Below are 7505 nucleotides of genomic sequence, written 5' to 3'. Positions count from 1 at the left end.
AGGAACATTAGTGCTCAGCTGGGAATGGTACTGCCAGAAGTTACAGTGGGTCTTCACACCATGATTAACCTAATCTAGAAATTCCATCAAAGACATATCCAGAGGCTTGTCTCCTAAGTGATTTTAGATCCTGTCAAATTAACAATATGAACCATCATAAGGACTTTAGTCACAAGTCTATATCCACAAGTAAAGGAAATTGAGTCAAAATAGTATTAATTCCTGAGGAAGAATCTATATTAACCATTCAGGAACTCCCTGAATGTATACACCAGTGGTCAATTACATACATCAACTTGACTAGACTAGATTGTCCAGGTATCTGGTCTGACTTTTATCTGGATATTTCCGGATGAGACTAACCCTTGAATTGGTAGCTTAAGCAGACTTCCTTTTCTCATTTGGTTGGTCAGCACCAAATCTGAAGGTCTGGATGAAAGTACCACCACTTCCTCAAGAAGGGAGCTCCCTTGTTCGACCCTCCAAACAGCTTGTTGCTGCATTGACCTTGAACTACACACCTCAGCCTTTCAGCACCTCAGATCTGCCAGCATTTTACCAGAACTCTGCCTCCAGCTTTCCTGACTTGCTGCCATTTGAAGCTGGACCGAGACGAACCCATCAGTAATCCTGGAGTCCAGCTTGAAGCTCCCCTGAGCACATGGGGATTGGCGAGTTTCTGTAACCATGTGAGCCAATTCCTTATTGTAATTCTCTTTGTCTATCATCTGTCCATCCATCCACCCACCCATCTATTCATCTACCCATCCATCCATTTATATACACACCCACATACTCACACACTATAGTTTTGTGTTTTTCTGAAGAATCTTCACTAATTTGTTTATGGGACAGGAGTTTTAGCCCATGTGGTGGTTGCATGTGGTCCCTCTGTGGCCTGACAAGAAGTACTTCCAGTTCCTCCTTTTTAGAAATACTCCCTGCTGGCTCTTAGCTGAAGTTTCAAATGTGCTGCCCAAAACTCCTACCTCTACTAGTCACATGGTCACAGAACTCAGCTTTCTACAAGCAGTTTTGTCTTCTTTGTTTTGAAATATCTTCTTTGGCTTCCAAAATAATATCCCATTACATTCGTCACCCACTAGAAAATGCCTGGATGTGTTGGCCATGGTCTCTGCAAAGTGGACTCAAGTTCAAGACTTGGGAGTACAAGATACAATAAGCAAGCCTGTGGTCCCTGAAGTACACAGGAGACAGTGGACAATCCCAAGGTCACAAGGAGGCAATGTCTTCACACTTTGTTCTTGTGTCCTGACTGGTCAACTCTACCAGATTCCCTCTGGGAATTTTCCCCTTAGGGAGACTCATCTATGCATATTGCTGTTGCTTCCTTCTTGACAAGTACTCCTGCCTCCAGCATGGCGTCCCAGCACTGGGGACTGAGCCGCTTCTGTGTCTGGGTCCACAATATGTCACAGCTTCTTGTGTGAAGAACTTGAGCCTGTATCTGCAACCCCAGTCTACAGCATCATCCCTGCAACCCCAGCCTACAGCATCATCCCTGCAACCCCAGCCTACAGCATCATCCCTGCAACCCCAGCCTACAGCATCATCCCTGCAACCCCAGCCTACAGCATCATTCCAAAGTCCAGAAGACATTCCCTAGGGCTTGTTTTGAACTGACCTTCCCTTTCCTCACCAAGCCATGCCTGATGTACTGCTGTGCCCTCTCCAGGCCTACCATCACCTTGTACACTCCATAAGTGATCATCAACCCTATGCCAGCTCCACTGCTAGAGAAGCCTGTGTCCAGTGACACAAAGCCTTCTTGGAGAAGACTATTCAGCTGCTGTATGTGGAGAGATGGGAAATGTGTGTGGTGTATGAGTATATATGGATGTGAGTACACATGCCTGTTGTCTAAGTTGGGGTTGCTATTGCTATGATGAAACACCATGACCAATGCAACTTTGGTGAGGAAAGGGTTTACTCAGCTTAGGCTTCCACATTAGGGTTCATTACCAAAGGAAGTCAGGACAGGAACTCAGTCATGGTAAGGACCTGGAGGCAGGAGCTGATGCAAAAATTCATGGAGGAGTACTGCTTACTGGCTTGCTCCTCAGTGTCTTGTTGACATAAAACTAGACACTACACCTGTGCAACATGTGAAGAAGCTAGAGGAGGCCCACTCTCCACGTTTTTACCTTGAGACACAGTCTCTCAGCGAACCTTGACTAGGCTGGTGGCCAGCAAGCCCCAGCCATCCTGCTGTCTTCACTCCGCATAGCACTTAGGTTCCAGGAGCATGTGTGGCCACAGCTGGCTTTTTATGTGGGTGCTGAGGATTTGACCGCAGCTTCTCTGGTTTCTACAGCAGGCACCCCTACTCAGTGAGCCATCTCTCTAGCCTCTGGCTACCATCTCTCTAACGCTGTTGCTTTTTCTCCAGTCTCACGTGGACCTGGTCAGTTTCTAACAGCCGAGTCTATTAAAATGTCCATGGACTTGATGCTCCCATTTCAGATGAAGGATGAGCTGACATCAGAGAGCAGAGAAGTCCTGTCCTGCTTCTTGTAAGATGCACATCAGCACTGACCTGGCTCCGGCCTCTGAAGTGTTGAATGCCAGCGGACATATTGGAAGCTATAGCACAGCCTTGCAGCTGGCATTGGCCAGACAGATTCCTTCCCTGTGCGCACCCCACTGGCTTCCAGCGCTTACCTACAAATAACCATAATATCAGACTTAAAGCTTCTTCAGGTTTACAGTGGAAAGTCTGATCAGGTTACCAATGTGATCAAGTTTTATTGTTCTCATAAAACTGGGAGAGATAAAAATGTAATAAAAATGAAAATATTAAAAATAACATTTCCTTGACACCATCCCTCTGAAAGGTAGCTTCAGCGTTTACTTACAAGTTGGTTGATAAACAGCGGAAATAAAAAAGTCTGCCACTATCAAAATTTCTTTTAATCTGAATTTATATGAAACACTCAAGGTAGCCCTCTGCAGTCCTGTTGGCTGAAAACTGATATTCTAACCATCTTTCATGTCTAAAAAGTAGCTATATGTCCCCAGAGGGCCTGTGAGACTATGACAATGTGCTAGGGATGTGACTGAACTCAAATGGCTGAGACTGAAGTTCACTTCTCTCCAGTCTCACCCCATTTCATCAAAAAGACCACCCCAAAGCCCATGGCTAGGGAGGTCATAGACCTAGGCAGGGACATGCTACTATTGTTTTTATTAAATTGATATGTCAAACGGCCTTCTAAATATTTGTTTACACCCATGTTGATACCGATTTAGGTGTTGGTCTGAGAAACTCCCATTTACAGTAGCTGATGAGTAATGCAGACTCGTTAGTGGGTAAAAGTGCTGAGAAAAAAATGGCCATTGAATGCTCAGTCTTGAAAGGAGCATTTGTATCAAATCCCTCACCCCACATCAAGGCTCAGAGGCCTTTGGAGAAAAGAAAGAATGTAAGAACAAGGGATGGGGAGGAGAAGTGCGATGAAACACTGTCCTAGACAGGATGCAGCCATTTCATGACTGAACACAAAACAGCTGTAGTTGTCTACATAAGACCTGAGCAAGATGGGGCCTGTCAACACTCAATCATGATGAGGGAGGGCCTCATGAGGCTCCACCCCTCTCTGACAAGCTACTGGCAGTCAATAATTGCTGAAGGAAGAGCAATCATATTCTTCAGTGGTGTGGCCACAGGTAAGTTATCCAAGCTCCAGTAAAGAGTTCCCACCCACACACGCTCATGTCCTGATTGAACTCAGTGGATTATAAACAAAAAGACAGAGTAGAAAGTTAAGAAAGAATTATTGCCGGGCGGCGGTGGCACACGCCTTTAATCCCAGCACTCGGGAGGCAGAGCCAGGCAGATCTTTGTGAATTCAAGGCCAACCTGGTCTACAGAGAGAGATCCAGGAAAGGCACCAAAGCTACACAGAGAAACCCTATCTCGAAAAACCAAAAACCAAAAAAAAAAAAAAAAAAAGAAAGAAAGAAAAGAAAGACTTATTTAGAAAAAAAAGGGGTTTGCAAGGGGAGGAGAGAGAGAAAGAAGATGGAAATCACCAAAATATATTATATACTTGTAAAAGGGACAAATAAAATTCCAAAATAAATAAAAGTAAAATAAGGGCTGGAGAGATGGCTTACTGGTTAAGAGCACTGGTTGCTCTTCCAAAGGACCCAAGTTCAGTTCCCAGCATCCACGTCAGGTGGCTCACAGCTGCCCGTAGCTTCAGCATCAGGAGATCTGGCAGCCTCTTCTGGTCTCTGTGGGTACTTACACAGTTGTACACAGGTACACACAAACACAAAAGTAAGAATAAAGTAAACCTTTAAGTAAATAAAGTGAAGTAAAAACATAAATTTAAAAGGCCACACAAGAACTAGTTTGCAGTATCAGTCTGTGTCCCCTTCCTATATCTAAAGACTTAGTAGCTAGGATCTCACCGTTTCCAGCTAGCTGTGGTTTGGGAAATCATTTCATTTCATCTTGTATTAGTCAGTTTTTTTGTCATTATGATGATATGCCTGAGGCATGTTATTGAACTTGTAAAAGTGGCAGAATGATTTGAACTCAAAGTTCTGAACGTTTACTTCAAGAGTAGGTGGTCCCGTGGCTTTGGGCCTCTGGGAAGAGTGATGTATCTTGGAAAGAATGTGTGGTGGAGAAAATGCTCACCTCATGATCTAATAAGTAGAGAGGAAGAGGCAGGGCTTTTCAGTCTCCTTTGGTCACATGCCCTCAATGACCTGAGGGCCTCCCCAGAGCACCAGTGCAGAGACCATGCCTCTAGCATATAGTCCTTCAGAGGCACTCAGCACCCAGGCCAAGGCAGCTTCCTAGAGAACTCAGGCTGCCCTCCATGGAATGCCAAATCACATGGAGGTGGGGGAAGCTCCACCTGTTTGTGCTCTTTAGTCAAGCCTTGACTATTTGAGAAACTTTGTTTTCCCAGGAATGTCACAGAAATGGACCTCCTATTCCTCCAACCTAGAAGTGAACATAGACTGGACACAGCATTGAACTTATCCTTCATCTACCCACAACCCATGGGCCCCATGTGGCCCGGGATAGCTACAAACGCAGGCCAACCATCTTAGTTAGGGCTTCTACTGCTGTGATAAAATACCATAACCAAAAGCAACTCGGGGAGGAAAGAGTTTATTTCATTCTACATTTTCTAAGTCCATCATCCAGGGAAGCCAGAGTAGGAACTCAAGGCAGGAACCTCGAAGCAGGAATTGAAGCAGAGACCATGGAAAAAGTCTGCTTACTGACTTGTTCCCCATGGGCTGCTCAACCTGCTTTCTTATACAAGGACCACACCACCAGCCCAGAGGTGGTACCACTCACAGAGGGTTGGCCCTTCCATATCAATTATGAATCAAGAAAATGCACCACAAGCTTGTCCACAGGCCAATCTCATGGAGACATTTTCTCAATCAATGCGCTCTCTTTTCAAATAACTCTCTCGCCTGTGTCTAGTTGACATAAATACTAGCTGGCATGCAACACCAAATCGAAAACATACATAAAATACTGAGGGCTTTCCCCCACAAAAACTAACAAATAAAAATCGTACCCTGACGGCACAGTTCTCCAGTGTGAACTTGGCAGACCACAAACCTGTGTTGCAATGTCAAGAATCGGCCTCAAGTTCTCCACCACACTGCTGACCCTGGAACTCTGGAGGGAATAGGTGTAGGGGGTCATGGTCAGGACAGAGTGGATCATCTATGCAGCTCTTCACGTTCTGTGCACATGTGTGAGATGACGTTTGCTAGACCCCCAAATCTGCAGGCTTATATTTACCACGATCGAACTCTTCAGAAGTTTTCTACATGAGGACACACAGCTGGGAGAGGCTTCCTAATGACTTCTTACAGTTCTTCAAGTGTCATCAACAAGAAGTTTGGCACCAAGTCCCTGTTGGAAGGAAAGGGCTCTGTCATTAGTTTCACTTGAGTCCCTGCTGTCAGTGGGTAATGAATGCGGGTCATTATCACAGTGGCTCCTGGCTGGCTGGTCTGTCTGCTAATGACTTGCTCAGCTCTCAAAGAGAAAGGTGGGTGGACATGGATCAGGCAGGCTGGCGGGGGAGGGGGGGGGGAGCGGGAGGAGACTGAGATGGGACTTCTGCACATAGAGACCTGACATTGCAGGCACAAGCTGGTTGACTGGAGTCAGGTCCCTCCAGATGAGTCAGAGCTGGCTGCAATTCGGTGAGTTCTCTATCCACAACTCCTCTCCTCAGCCTGGAGTCTGTACTGTAGCCAGGGTGGTTCCCCAAACAGAGGTGACCTCCTTTACCTCTGGGTATCCAAAACTCACCCTTACTGAAATTCTTTACCTAGGACTCTATTCTTGTCAGAGGAGGCAATGACCGGCCTTTCTTTTTTGTTGTTGCTGAGAAAGGGCCTTATCTTAGTCAGTGTTCTATTGCTGTGAAGAGACACAATGGCCACAGCAACTCTTATGAAGAAAGCATTTAATTGGGGCTTGCTTACAGTTTCAGAAGTTTAGTTCATTATCGTGGTAGGGAGCATGGCAGCATGCAGGCAGATGTGGTGCTGGAGAAGGAACTGAGAATTCAACATCTGGATCTTCAGGCAGCAGAAAGAGGGAGACACTGGGCCTGACTTGGACTTTTGAAATTTCAAAGCCCACCCCCAATGACACATTTCCCCCAACAAGGCCACACTTCCTACTCCTTTCAAATAGTGCCACTCCTTGAAGACATATTCAAATCTATGAGCCTTATGGGGACCATTCTTATTCAAACCACCGCAGGCCTCACATAGCACTGGCTGGCCTCAAACTCCCTTTTCCTCTACCTCTACTCCCCAGGTGCTGAGATCACAACCACATGCCACCATGCCCGACAGTGATCTGTCTTTTGAGCCAAGCACTGAGCATGGGAAGCTGCCTTCACCCATTCATTCACCATTCAGTTCTTCCCCATGCTACTTCCTTCCTAGTGCTGAATAGGACTCTCTCATGTTTTCCATGCATTGTCTACCCAGCTCCTCAACAAGATTGCCACCTTCCCATAGGGAAATCAGGAAGACTAGGTCTCTTCTTCAAAGTCCCATGCATGAGACACATGGGCAGACTCTCTAGAATCCTAGGACAAGGACCTGGGTAAAGACTGTGTGATGTTAAAGCTGAGAGCTGTGGGTCACCTGAGAAGACACATGGCTCAAGAACCTATTTCCCAGCTCCAAGGCAGACAGGAAGTGAGTATTCCATTCACCTTTGAAAGGTCCTAAGGGCTGTAAAGCTGTCCAAGCTAACCCCGAGTCCTTCTTGTTTCCCAAGCAATCTCTAGAATGAGCAAGCATTGTACCGCCTCCAGGATGATTTTATTTATCTATCCACCCATCCCTCTATCATCTATTTGTTTGTCTATCTGTCTATCTAACCATCCCATGCCCTGCCCCCAACTTGATAAAACTCAGTCAGTAGAGAAGTTGGAGCCTCTTCTCCCTCTCTCCATCCCTCCACCACTTCCCTA

This window comes from Peromyscus californicus, unplaced genomic scaffold, assembly GCF_007827085.1.
Source record: "Peromyscus californicus insignis strain IS unplaced genomic scaffold, ASM782708v3 Scaffold_4__1_contigs__length_199733344, whole genome shotgun sequence".
Taxonomy (NCBI): domain Eukaryota; kingdom Metazoa; phylum Chordata; class Mammalia; order Rodentia; family Cricetidae; genus Peromyscus; species Peromyscus californicus.
Note: the sequence above shows the minus strand (reverse complement) of the source record.